This window comes from Thalassophryne amazonica, chromosome 20 (assembly GCF_902500255.1).
Source record: "Thalassophryne amazonica chromosome 20, fThaAma1.1, whole genome shotgun sequence".
Classification (NCBI taxonomy): Eukaryota; Metazoa; Chordata; class Actinopteri; order Batrachoidiformes; family Batrachoididae; genus Thalassophryne; species Thalassophryne amazonica.
Window position 1 is genome coordinate 23,097,892 of NC_047122.1, and position 13,663 is coordinate 23,111,554.

The window sequence follows — 13,663 nt, forward strand, 5'->3', positions numbered from 1 at the left end:
AGTCTTCCACAGTCCGGATTTCCAGTTCCCTGTAGATCCATGTGCCTCGGTCTTGGAAGAAAACCACAGGATCAGATGGACAACTGATGGATGAACAGAAGGATCTGTGAAGCCCAGCGCTGTGGTCCTGGTGGCCCACTTCATCATCAGCAACTTGACCTTGGACAGACAACAAAGCAGAAATCAGTTCACAGTCACATTGTTTCACAGCGAAGTTAAGCCCCCATCACATAGCAAGAATGTACAGGAACCAGCCTGACATGGCACATACTGCCATAATCTGACACAGTCAGGAGGAAAAGAGGCGTGGTCAGCAGTGTCAGGATTACAGCCCCTTTCACACCGGGCCCACTTCAAGTTGCATCGTGCGGTGTCATGGTGACGCCACGTGGATGCAACCTCGTCCACACCTGCACAATGGCATCCAAAGCGTATGTGCACAATAGTTTAGATGACACATACTGCTGTCAGACAGCCCAATGTCCAAACGTCTGGATGGCGAAAATGGGACCTAAGTGGGAGGGAGCGCTGTGTTCCTCATGTGCACGTGCATGTGTGCATGGTGTACGTGCACTCCGCACACATGTGTGGGGTTGCAATTATCACCCAGCTGTGTGTGTGTGTGTGCATGTGCATGTGTGCATGCGTATGCATGCATAATGCTGCATGAACCACTAAGTGCCACTGGACAACTTTGCTGAAAGTTTGCTGACAGTGTGCCATGCTGTGCCATGCATCAGACGCAGCGCCTTTCCAGCGAACTTTAATTTCTTTTTTCTTTTTTGCTCACTTCAGGAGCACAACACAACTCTGGAAACTGTGGTGGTTGGATTATCACATGGGATTCATTTTTTATTTTGGGTGAGAGGATTTTAACCACAGCCTGTGGTTTCGGCTCCACATCCACGTCCAGGATATGAAACACTCCTGGACCGCTGTTGGAGCTGAGATTCATGTTTATTAATGCTGCCACGGCACAACAGTTCCATGTCATATCTCCTACAGAGTTAGAAGGTGATCATTTATTACAGCGGTGAGATCCATTCAGCTCCGAGCCTGACATGTGCATTGATGCGTTACTGTGCACCACGGAGAGGCACCGTTGCCCGTGTTATATACAGATATGATGGAGACAATAGTTCACATTATTGACGTCGCCCATGGGAAGCAATGGACAAATATCTGTACTGTAAGGTCTATTGTGGATATAACAGCCTGTTCAGATTTGCGTTTGCACAGTAGCGCACAGTGCTTTCAGTTTGATAGCCACTGTTCACATTCACTGTACATGATAATAATTCATAATTATTATTGTGATGAAGTGTGCTACATACATTTCAACAGTTCCTTTGCGCTCCGTGGGGGTGGACATTATTATACGTGGCACGTGCAGGTCATACCGGCAGGCTTTGCCGTGCCAGCTCCATCTTGAGGTTCCCTCGTATGAGCTCAAATTGTTTTAGATCCTGTTTTGCTGCCATCAGAATATGTAAATTGCAGTCAGATCGTCCTCAGATTGCACATGGACCGCCGTCGGATAGGTGTCCCATCATGACGACGCCTGGAGGGTTTTGAACATGTGCTTCACTCCCAGGGCCACCGGCCGATTTTGACCAACTGTGTAGACTCTCGCTGATGGCTGTCAGAATGTTTTGGAACTGAAGCCCAACACTTTTCGGATGTGAGCTGATTTGTCATTCTGACGGCATTCTGCATGATTCTGGCTGTGTGACGGGGATATAACAGACAAATAATTTGGATGTGGTGAGACAGAATCTTTCATCACCTGTCGTGGCAATAACTGGAAAGAATAAATCAATACAACTGTGTCCATATTCATTATAAGATAGTGAGAACATATGAGTCTTTAATCTGATTGCACTGTTTTATCTCGGTGTGCAGACTGTTCCACAGAACAAGTGCACAAGAAGAAGAAAACACTCTGTGACCTGTTGACTTTCTTTGGAACACACACTAAGAGAACACAAAGCACAGGCCAGTACACGAGCTCAGGCAGATAGAGAAGCCCGAGTCCATGTAGGATTTTGTATATTCATCACAAAACCTTCAAATCTGTCCTGACATGGACAGGAAGTCAGTGCTGTTGAGTCTTCATTGTTCACTTTGGCGTGCAGTGTTTTTCTGCAGCAGGTTGAGCTGCTCAGTGAGTATCTTTGCTAAATCCTTGTATGTGATGGATATCAGTGAGGTTTCTTTATAATTTGCCCAGGAACTGAAGACACGCCCTCCCACATCTGTTATTGGTCACTGTGCTGCATAAATACTGAGACACTGAACACAAAGAAACGCCTCCAAATCAGCTGTTTTCACCATTAATAATAATAAAAATAAAAATAAATAAAAAAATATAAAAACAAAAGCAGTTTGTCTTAACTAACCATAACAAATCCAGTTTAAAGAGTTCATCATTGGATGAATCCATTTCAAACTGGCACAAACCACTTTTTATCTTATTTAATACAAGTTTAAAGACATTTTAAGGCCCTTTAAATTTGTCCAAATTTGAAACTAAACAAAAACCAAAGTAAACTAGATTTGCAAGCAAATATTAAGGGTCCAAGCATCCCCAGCATCACCATTAATATATGCGTTTCAGTGCCATCTAGTGGTGCAATTCCACCAAATTCAGCACTGTGGATTTAACTGCGGCTGTGTATACACCTGTCAAATTTCATACCATTTGGTTATCCCGTTAGTGAGAAAACCCATCATGAATTAAATAGCTATGGACAAGTTCCAACTCAACGTAAAAAACTTGCAAACAGAATAAAATATTTGAAAGTTTCAAGTCCAGTTTTTCAATGGCATGAAGATGAGAACATTTTGACATCAATTTGGCCTTTCTATGTGAAATATCCAGAGACAGGTTCAAGTAGGGCCATTTTGCACATTTTGGAATTTTGTGAAAAAGTGTCATAGCACAAATGGACGTGGCCTGTACCTGTGGAAAGTGCTCACTGCACTGATTGCAACAGTATAAAGGTTTCCTATGTGTGGCTGAAGTAGCACAAGTTATTAGAAGTTGTTTGTGTCAAAACATATTTATTATTTATTGCGCCACCTAGCGGTTTTTACCAGCCATTTTCTGTATGTGACTAGGTTGTTCTGTGTTCTACCAACCCACAAATTTCATGCCATTTGGTAATCCCATTAATGAGAAAACTCATCATTAATTACATAGCATCACATATGGTCAAATTGAAAGTCAAGAATCTTGTAGACAAAGTAAAAAAAATTCAAGGTTTCTGGTCCAATTTTTCAGAGTCACGCTCCAGAAAATGTTACCACCAATCTGGCCTTTCTGCATCAAAAATCCAGAGATGAGTTCACGCCAGCCTATTTTGCATATTCCGGAAATTGCTAAGACCTATCTTGTCACTACATATCCAGTCCCTGATTGGTCATTGCGGCGCGACAAGACAAAAAAGTTCAGATTTTTCAACTTGGGGAGGAGGGCAGCATGACGCAGCGTGACGCGGCATGCCGCGATATCGCGCCACAAACGTGCCAATCACTCAAAATTGCTTCACTTGCATCGCTTCATTCGCGTCCATTGCATTGTGTTGCGTGGCTTGGCGCCACAATGCGTCCTTCCATAGGGATTACATGGCAACCTGTCGCTGCTATCACTCTCATCGTGCCCAGTGTGAACGCGGCTTTACAAAGGCCATGCATATACCTGCGCAATTTCATGCCATTCGATGATCCCATTAATGAGATAATGAATCATAAAATAAAGCGCATCATACATGATCAAACTCAAAGCCATGAAAATAGCAAACAGAGCACCAAATTTTAAGATTTCCAGTCCAATTATTGAGATTTGCCAACCAGAGAATGTTTTGACACCAATTTGGATTTTCTACATCAAAAATCCAGAGACGAGTTTGTTCGGATCAATTTAGCATATTTCGCAATACTGCGCTAAAAAATTTCTAAGTACAAGCACAAATTTCCAAGGCTACACCATTAGAATGATTCACTCTGATTGCAATGGTATAAAGTTTTCCTGTAGTTGACCCCATGGATCAAAAGTTATTAGTGTTAACACATGTGTATTAATTATAGCGCCACCTAGGGTTTTGCACCGTGAGTTTTTCTGACATCTACCAACTCTGTACATTTCATATTTCAATCCCCCCCCTCCTCCTCCCCTCCAGTTTACGCTAACCAAACACTTTTTGTGCCTAGAAAACAACAACAACAACAAACCTCATACAAAATAAAAATCATCACAAAAACCATCAGGTCCTTCAACCAGCTTTACTGGTGCTTGGACCCTAATTAAAACAGATTAAGACAGTTTGTAGTCATTTCTACGACGGAGATTTAGGGTCACATTGAATTTCTTTTTTTTTTTTTTTGGACTTCGAGAATAAAGTCGTAATATTACTAGGAAAAAAGTCAAAATATTATATTATGACTTCATTCTCGTAAAATTACGAATTTATTCTCGTAATATTACGACTTTTTTCTCCTAAAATTACGACTTTATTCTCAAAGTCTTAAAATTACGACTTTATTCTCAAAATCTAAAAAAAAATAAAAATTCAATGTGGCCCGAAAACGTACATTTCAAACCAGCAAGTTAAAAAGAAAAAACCAAATAGCTCAAAACTAGTTTAAAACATGCTTGAAAACAGTGGAAACAGTTAACATCATTTTTGGTGTCAAACAGTTTAAAAGCACTTTATCTCAAACAAAACAGAACATTAGCAAATCCTGACTTTATTTTGAAGATGGAGAGAACCAAACATTTTACACAACAATGGAAAGAAACCATTTGGCTGTTCTGAGTGTGCTAAAAGATTTGGTCTGATGAGAATGCTGCAGAGATATGAGATATGTCACACACAGTGAAACCTGTCAGATGCTCCTATAAGAGTCCACACAGGAAAGAAACTGTTCAGTTGCTCCTTTTATGTTTGCTTTAGCTGGAAGGAGCTCCTTTTTGACTTGTGTGACACATCTGTTGATGGCATCCTTTCAGATGGCTTGTGGGACACACTGACAAGGTGTATGAGATAAAGGAGACACTTCCTCCTCGTCGCCTCCACTCTGCTTTCCAGCTGCTGTCGTAAGACCGCAAATGTATCGTCCCAAGAGCCAGGAGAAAAAAAAATTCCTCATCCCATCAGCAGTGGCTGTTCTCAATAAACCACTGCCCAAATGGTTCCCTCAGGATTTATCCACTCAGCATTGTATATGTGTGCGCGCACACCCAACCATTTATTGCTTGAATTTTCTTTTTAAAATGATCTGCCCTGACTTCACTGCCTGTTATATTTTATTGGATGTATTATAATGTTTTCTGTCTGTGGTCCATGACAGCACTAAAGGCAAAATCCATTTTATGCAAGTTTAATGGACAATAAAAAAATAGTTTGACTCTAATGAATGAGGCAGAGGGGGTGTGGCCAGTAGCAACTGCTTTGAATTTAAGTGAACATGCACAGAAATGGTCAATTTCTTTAAGAAAAATCACCTCAATGTCCACGAGGGTTTTTGTGTACAAGAACAAATACAATTTAGATCTTTGAAGTCCATCTATGAACAAACCTGATGGTTTGCTGAAGTGTACAATATGATTCCTTTAATATTGGAATGTTATAAAATTATGCTGCTACAGGGTTAAATTCTAGGTCCCCAATTTTTGAAACTGTGCGCCAAAGGTTCTAAAATCTGTTTTAAGGTTAAGACTTTTAGTATACTCAGTGTTGATTACATGGAAAACAATACAAAAACTTTGGGACTTTTTTTGTCCAGCGACTGCGGATATCTGGTTTATACGATGATGGTTTAGGTGAGTTTTACTGCACATGGGACTGAACAATAAATTTACCTCTCAAAGCTTTGACCATGATATTGCTTCCATTCCACATGGCTGACTTTATTTTCCCAAATTTTTCTTCTGTTCCGATCTGAAGGGAATCTGTTCATCTTGAAGCCCTTGTTGTGTCGATTTGTGCCTCCAAATGCATAGCAACCCGACATTTTCAGCGAATAAATAAATAAAATAGCTGGATTTCCATGTAGACAGATTAACAGTAAATGCTATTTTGGAACCAAGATGGCACCATGAGTCACGTGACCGTTTTTTTTTCCGACTCGTCATGTCGTCATTCTCTCTATCAAGGCACGTTAGTTCTCACAAGTGTGTTTTTGCAGGTTTTGACACCACTGAAGATATGCGTCTGTTTTTTTTTAACTCCACATCTTTACCACTTATTAATTTGACGAAACAGAAGTTTTAAGGGCTGCATGCTGTGAAGACAGCAGTGCTTTCTAGTTGCAGTTTCCCTGTTCTACCACTAGATGTTGCGCAAACGCACGGTCAGATCTCTAATTATCAGTGGACGCTGGTAAATTCAATACTTTACCTACAAGTGTCCACATGCACGTTTTAAGCACAAATCTGTGCGTAGGAACGGTTGATAAATGAGGGGCTAGAACTTTTTATTGCCTCTTTCTCTTTTTCAGTTGCTTGGGATTGGGGTTTTATGTCCGATGTCCTCTCTGATGCAATGTGGAGGGACACGTGGTCTCCCAGCCAAGTAGGGGAAACCAGCACGGTGAATCAAGGGGCACAGTGAATCAGTCGCTATATCTGCAAAACTACATATATATTTGCATCAGTTATGGATAAAGACATCCCCCTTATAAATTAATGTTTTGGTTTTGGATACATTAAGGGTAAAACTAAGTGGCAAGTGAAGTCACTTTTTTCCTATCAAAAGTAAATTTTGTGGATGTCAGTGTCTTTGTATTTATTTCTCACAACAGAGGAAAGGTGGCCCAAAAAATTGTTATTAGTTAGAAGACTACCCTGTCCAACTGATGAGCATGTGTTATGTCTTCTCCAGACTATTAGCTATTTGATAACATGGCTCATGTGTGTCACATGCACCCAGGGCACAGTGAATTGGGGCACAGTGAATCAGTCTAGAAAGTGATTTACTAAGCCCCAGTATCAAGTGGATGATAAATATTACTTGTTGAAGCGTATACATTTATTTTTCCATTAATTATTTCTACAATTTGTGTATATAAACTGTTTTCACGTTTCAACAGAAATTATGACAATAATAGTTTCTAAAGGACTTATATCACTATATAAGACACTCACACATTACATAGCTGGTTTGCTGGATTATAGTTTGTATATGCATCAGCATATGTTTAATAATTTTGAAGAAATCTTTATAATCATGTTTTATTTTTTCATTATATTCTATGAGGTCTGTCAATAAAGTATAGGTCCTTTTTATTTTTTTCAAAAACTATATGGATTTCATTCATGTGTTTTTACGTCAGACATGCTTGAACCCTCGTGCGCATGCGTGAGTTTTTCCACGCCTGTTGGTGACGTCATTCGCCTGTGAGCACTCCTTGTGGGAGGAGTCGTCCAGCCCCTCGTCGGAATTCCTTTGTCTGAGAAGTTGCTGAAAGACTGGCGCTTTGTTTGATCAAAATTTTTTCTAAACCTGTGAGACACATCGAAGTGGACATGGTTTGAAAAATTAAGCTGGTTTTCAGTGAAAATTTTAACGGCTGATGAGAGATTTTGAGGTGATACTGTCCACTTCGATGTGTCTCACAGGTTTAGAAAAAATTTTGATCAAACAAAGCGGCAGTCTCTCAGCAACTTCTCAGACAAAGGAATTCCGACGAGGGGCTGGACGACTCCTCCCACAAGGAGTGCTCACAGGCGAATGACGTCACCGACAGGCGTGGAAAAACTCACGCATGCGCACGAGTGTTCAAGCATGTCTGACGTAAAAACATATGAATGAAATCCATATAGTTTTTGAAAAAAATAAAAAGGACCTATACTTTATTGACAGCCCTCGTAAGTTGATGCACTGTGCCCCGGACACTGATTCACTGGCGCATGGTTTAATTTTGGACTAAATTATTCATTTGAGACTGCCCCTCCCTGAGCCAGACTGCCCCTCCCTGAGCCTGGTTCTGCTGGAGGTTTCTTCCTGTTAAAAAGGAGTTTTCCTTCCCACTGTCGCCAAGTGCTTGCTCATAGGGGGTCATTTTGACCATTGGGGTTTTTCTGTAATTATTGTATGGCTTTTGCCTTACAATATAAAGCGCCTTGGGGCGACTGTTTGTTGTGATTTGGCGCTATATAAATAAAATTGATTTGATTTTATTTGATTTGATTTTGATTTGAGGGTTGTTTCTTGGCAGAGTTGTGAGTTTTGCTGAGTGCTGTTGTAGCTTTGCCTAAACTAAATGTGATGGTGAAGACAAAGTTTCAAAACCTTAATTTCCCCCGACTGGACAAAAAGTGAGTTTGCATAAATAATTCAAAAAGGGCTTCACGTGACACCAGCGTCACTGCCTCACCTGATCAGTGACGTAGGTTCAGCTGACTGACAGTTTAAACCCCCTCTCAGCATCACCGCCCGTTGCCCTGGAAACAGGCCGCGTTGCATCAGCATCCGCAGTCACCCAATGACGGCTGTCAAGGTCACCAGCGCGAGGCATGATGGGATGACGAAGAGGACGCTGCGCATACGTTCCTGTTTGGATCACGAACCCCGCGTGAGCGCGCAGCGTCACGCGCTACACTGATGCAAACGTGACGTGCTGCATGTAAAAGAAAAGGGGCGGAGCCACCTCTCGGCATCCCAGCATCCTCCCCTTCGGATTGAGTGGAAAATAATTACGTGAGGAGGACGTGCGGTTCTGAAGTTCAAGAAGAAGCGGCGCATAGGATTCCAGGTAGCGGCTCAAATGATCCGGACCGTAATGTTTTCTCACGGATTCGATTGGGTTCCTCTCGGTACCACGGACAGCGACTAACCGCCTCTGTTTGCTCTGCAGCAGCTCTGCGCGCCGCCAGCCCGAAAAAAAAACCGGTTCGAACCACCGAAGGAAGAAGTCCAAAAGTCTGTGCGCCGAACCCGCTGGTTTTCAGACCATGGAGAGGCAGGTGGGTGCTGGCCAGGGTTCTGGGTTTGGGTGTGACTCACAATCGGCGAGGGTGGAAACTTAAAATGACCGAAAGACACAAATACTAATGACAATAATATTAATAATAAAAACCCTAAGCTGTGTGACTGTTGTCTTGTCGTTGCTGGTGATCATCAATAGCGGGAGGATGTTTTGTTTAACGACAGTTAATCGATCACATGGACTGTAGTTAGTTTAAAAAACGATCAGACTGAGTTATTAACTTGTATTTGGTGGTAATCTGTTGGTTTGTGAGTTCATCTGGATGTCAAGATTTCAACCAGCTGTTGTGGAGAAATAGTGAAGGACTGAAACTATTAATCTGACAATTTTTATCAATGAATCTGTTAGTATTCTTGTTGATAAAATCTTCTTCATTGATATATATATATATATATATATATATATATATATATATATTTTTTTTTTTTTTCAAGAATTTGGATTTTGACTCAGATTGATTGTCAGAAGTTTGATGTTTTTGCCATGTGGTCACATCCATGCTGTACGCAGACAGGGTTACCTTAGAGAGGTGCACTGAAAAAAGTAAAACTTGCATAAACTTAAAAAAAATTACTAATGGAAAACTTTAAATTATAAGTATACTTTGAGAGAAACAAAAAAATTCCGGTCATCAAATTCCAGCAACTGTTTTTATTGTTGTTTCTTAAGGTTCATTTTTTTTCAGTGTGGGGATGGAGCAGCTGTCTGTCTGGGTGGTTGCCATCCAGGACCCAAGGCAGTTCCTTGCTGTTGTTGATGTGCTGTGTTGCAACACCAGATTAAATAGTTGGTGATAATTTATTAATTATTGCTGCTGCAACTGATACTATTATGATAACGATACTGTAAAATCAAGTGGTTTAGCTAACGTTTTTTTTTTTTGTTTAAAGGCAAACTAAGTTTATCTTTAAAGTAATTAAAAAGATATTTGAAGTGGAAACAGAACAAATCCTCACTTTAGACAAGCTTTAGCAAAGCTCCCCCCCCCCCCCCCCCCCACACACACACACACGATCAGATGTCTAACAATTCATTTTTGTGCCTGTCACTTTAAATATAAACACTGAAAAAAGAACCAGCTTTAAAAAGCATTACTGTTGGTAAAACCTGAATGAATTAAGTTTAATGAACTTAAGTTTTAAGTTCATACAACTTAATTCATTCAGGTTTTACCAATAGTAACGCTTTTTTAAGTTGGTTCAACTATTCTCTTTTTTCAGTGTTGTTACTGCTGGCCACGCCCCCTCTTCCTTCAGAGACCTACCGTGCACCTGAATACTCAGCCTGTGCCCCAATTCAGTAGCTGCATGCTGCGACGGCTGCAGTTGTCAGCTGTTTATCAGAAGTGGCGTGTTGAGACCGCCCCATTTCAAAAGCTGCTTGTGAAGCGGACGACGTTCGCAACCTTTTTTCCCCGAAAATGAAGGATGGATCCTTCACAGCCCAAACAATGCCATGAGTCATTATTGTGCAATTTTATTTCCAAGACAAAAGTGTTTGTAAATTTTAAAAATGATAAAAGGGCACCATTAGGCTCTGTGTGCACAACTGTAAATAAGTACAGAAAACTATGGGTTATGCTCACTGCGCTAGCTTGGCAGATGTAGCTTGGCGGGTGCAGTAGTCCAGGTTGCCAGGCAACAGGAGGTAGGGGAGTGACAAAGTAATGAAGAAGGGCAGAAGGGTGCCGACTCTGAATTGGGACATGGCCTAAGTATACATTGATGTCAGTTCGTACCATGTGGTAAACTTCGATGGCGGAGGAAGAAGCCTAACCAGAGGCAGAAAAGTTGCAATTCCTTGACTGGCCACTTGAGGCTAGCTTCAAAATAGAGCACTTTCTCATAGGAGTCCATGTTAAAATGTTCAACTTTAGAGCAGAAACATGTTTACAGGCAGGTACAAAAATGGATTTGGTCTCTATAGATAGTTTCCTTCTCCTTGACAAATATACAGGGGTGAAGTTTTTTCTTGTTCTAAGTTCTTAGTTTAAGATATTTTAAGCCATAAAGTTCAGCCAAGTGTCTCTGCCTCTCGTAGTGTCTTTAGCTTAGAGTTCGCTCAGCGCGAGCACTCGCTGTTGTGGAGGCTGTTTGTCTGTTTGTTTGGAATATTTTATTACAAATGCCTGGAATAATGTGGCTTGTTGTGTGGTGAAACATAACGGATCATCTCAGACGTCCATGCTGCAATATTATTTAATGTTGTATGCAAATGCTGTTAGCTCTTTTAGCAGCTGTCTGTAGTGTGATCTCTTGAGCCCTGTTAATGCACAATGACTGAGAAATTTGGGTGTCAAAATCCAACCCTTCATTCACATCGCTACACCTGGATGACGGATCAAAGAGGGTATTGCCTGTTGGGGTGAAATGCGGTGAGGATCTTGTGTGCTGCTACAGTAGCCATGAAGGCCCAACAGGAACCCTGAATACGAGATGGCCAATGGGGCTCTCGTGAAACAAGAAGTCCTCAATGGTGGATCAGGTGGAGTAGGTAATGGCTTGTAGCCCAGCGGCTGTGAAGGCTGTAGTAGGTCCTCAGACCCCAATCGTCTGGGTTTCCCAGCCATCAGACCAGGCTAAGGCTCTGTCAAGTATTGTGTGTTTGTCAGCGTGCAACAACATTCCCACATTAAACGAACCCATGCACAAGAGTCTCTTGATCGACCCTGAATGATTTTCTCCACGTCCACTGTCCCATCTGGGAATCAATCAAGAGGCAGTCATCCTCACTGCAAAGAGATTACCATGACAAACCGAGAAAATGAGCAGATCGTAACTTTCAATGTCCACATCAATGCAGATCGCTTGGAGAACCACCGCGCAATCCCCAAAAATATGATTTCCTAAACACCCGAACAGAGGTTAGCCCGTTAGCTTGGGTTGTTCAGACTCAAAGATAGGGGCATGTTCAGGCTTCTTTTGTCACTCACTGAACTACACACACTCAGATGAATTGAGTTCATCATGCCGTAGCCAGAATCAGCGAGGCCATTGCGAGTAAACACCGCAACGCTAGATGTTAGCGTCACATCGGCTCTTCCACCTCTCTAGAGGAAACCTACGGGTGACATCATGTAGGGTTAGTCTAGCATATATACAGTCTACGGTAAAATGTCACAGCCGCTTGGACGCCACTACGGTTTTCACGAATGCCCACGACCTTATTTTAACTTCCCCAGGACGTTCTTCTTCTGTGGTTTCCAGTATGTGTGTTCCGATGTAGCAGCCGTCTCTCCACACCTTACACGCCGTGTGGGCCTGTCACAGGAGATTAAGGCTTGATTTAATGTCTATGAGTCTCAAAAACACAGAATTTACTTTGATGATGTAAATGTGAAACCCTGTCTAGATTTAATGGTTCTAAATGTAAATATCCAATCATTTTGCACAATGTGACCCTTTAAAATATATCAAAAAAGCTGAATGTTTATATATCGATCAGGTGAAGTAACTACGTAGATTCAGAAAATGGTGAAAAATCTTACATTCCAATAGCTTACAATACACATTTTATTATTTATTTTTGTCTCAGCAACAATTAAAAAACCCAAAATGACATTTTTATTGATATAAAACAGGAGCAACAAATGGATATTAGCTACTTTACTAATTAATGGACATTAAGACTGAACCTGTTGATTATTAACTTAATATTTTGAGCACTGAAAGAGAATCTCTATTTGAAGTCGGTGTAACTGAGCTGTGTGGGCGTTCAGCCTGAGATCCGTGAGTCACCGGGAGCTGTGCAGATACGTGCAGCGTGACAGCTGTGAATAATGTTTGTGGTGGTTTTCACGGCGCATGCTGATTGGATGACGGTGGTTTGGGTTATAGGATCAGAATAACAAGACTGCTCGTTTTAGGATTAAAGATAATAATGTGACGGTGAGAGTTAAAGGAAACATCTGCACAAATTTCATTAATGCCACAAAGAGGGAATTCATGCAAAATTCTCAGAATGATGTTAATGTTGAGGGGATTTTTTTTTAAGCTTGGAAAGTTTCCACGTGAAACTCATCAGTCAATGTAACATTGCTTTATTCATTCAATTGATCCTTTAAAAACCCGCTGTTAAGTGCTCCAGGGATCATGCACTGGATCGCAGTAAAATACTGCGATCCAGTGTCCGAATATTTATGGATCAAACTGTATGTGATGCTGTTTCATGTGAGTGATCCACATCGTCCCACTGCTGCCTACTGACTCTAATTGTGCTCATTTACAAGGACATCCGAGAATTGAACCACAGTCCTCTGGGTTAATGGAGCATTGAAATGTTTTACTGGAATTGTGTTGCTGCCAAACGTGCATGTAACTGCAACGTGTGACTGTTCTTCATTATTCAGTTCAATTCCTTCTAGTAGAGCAGATAACTGTAACAATTGTTCAAAATTGGCACACGTACTCCTTAGACATTACTCTTTTGTACAGGAACGTTAGCCACCGAAATTTTCAATAGACAGTCAGGTAGGGGTCAAGTGAAGAATTACACAGGGGTCAAAATTTAAAAATGCTCCAATCATATTGAAAACTATACCACATTATTTGTCTGATCACAAAGATGTCTAAAAGGTATAGTTTGGACTATCTATGACTGACTGTTTTGGAGTTATGGGGTAAAAAGGGGAGGTGATGGTCTAGTGGTTAAGGTGTTGGGCTTGATACCAGAA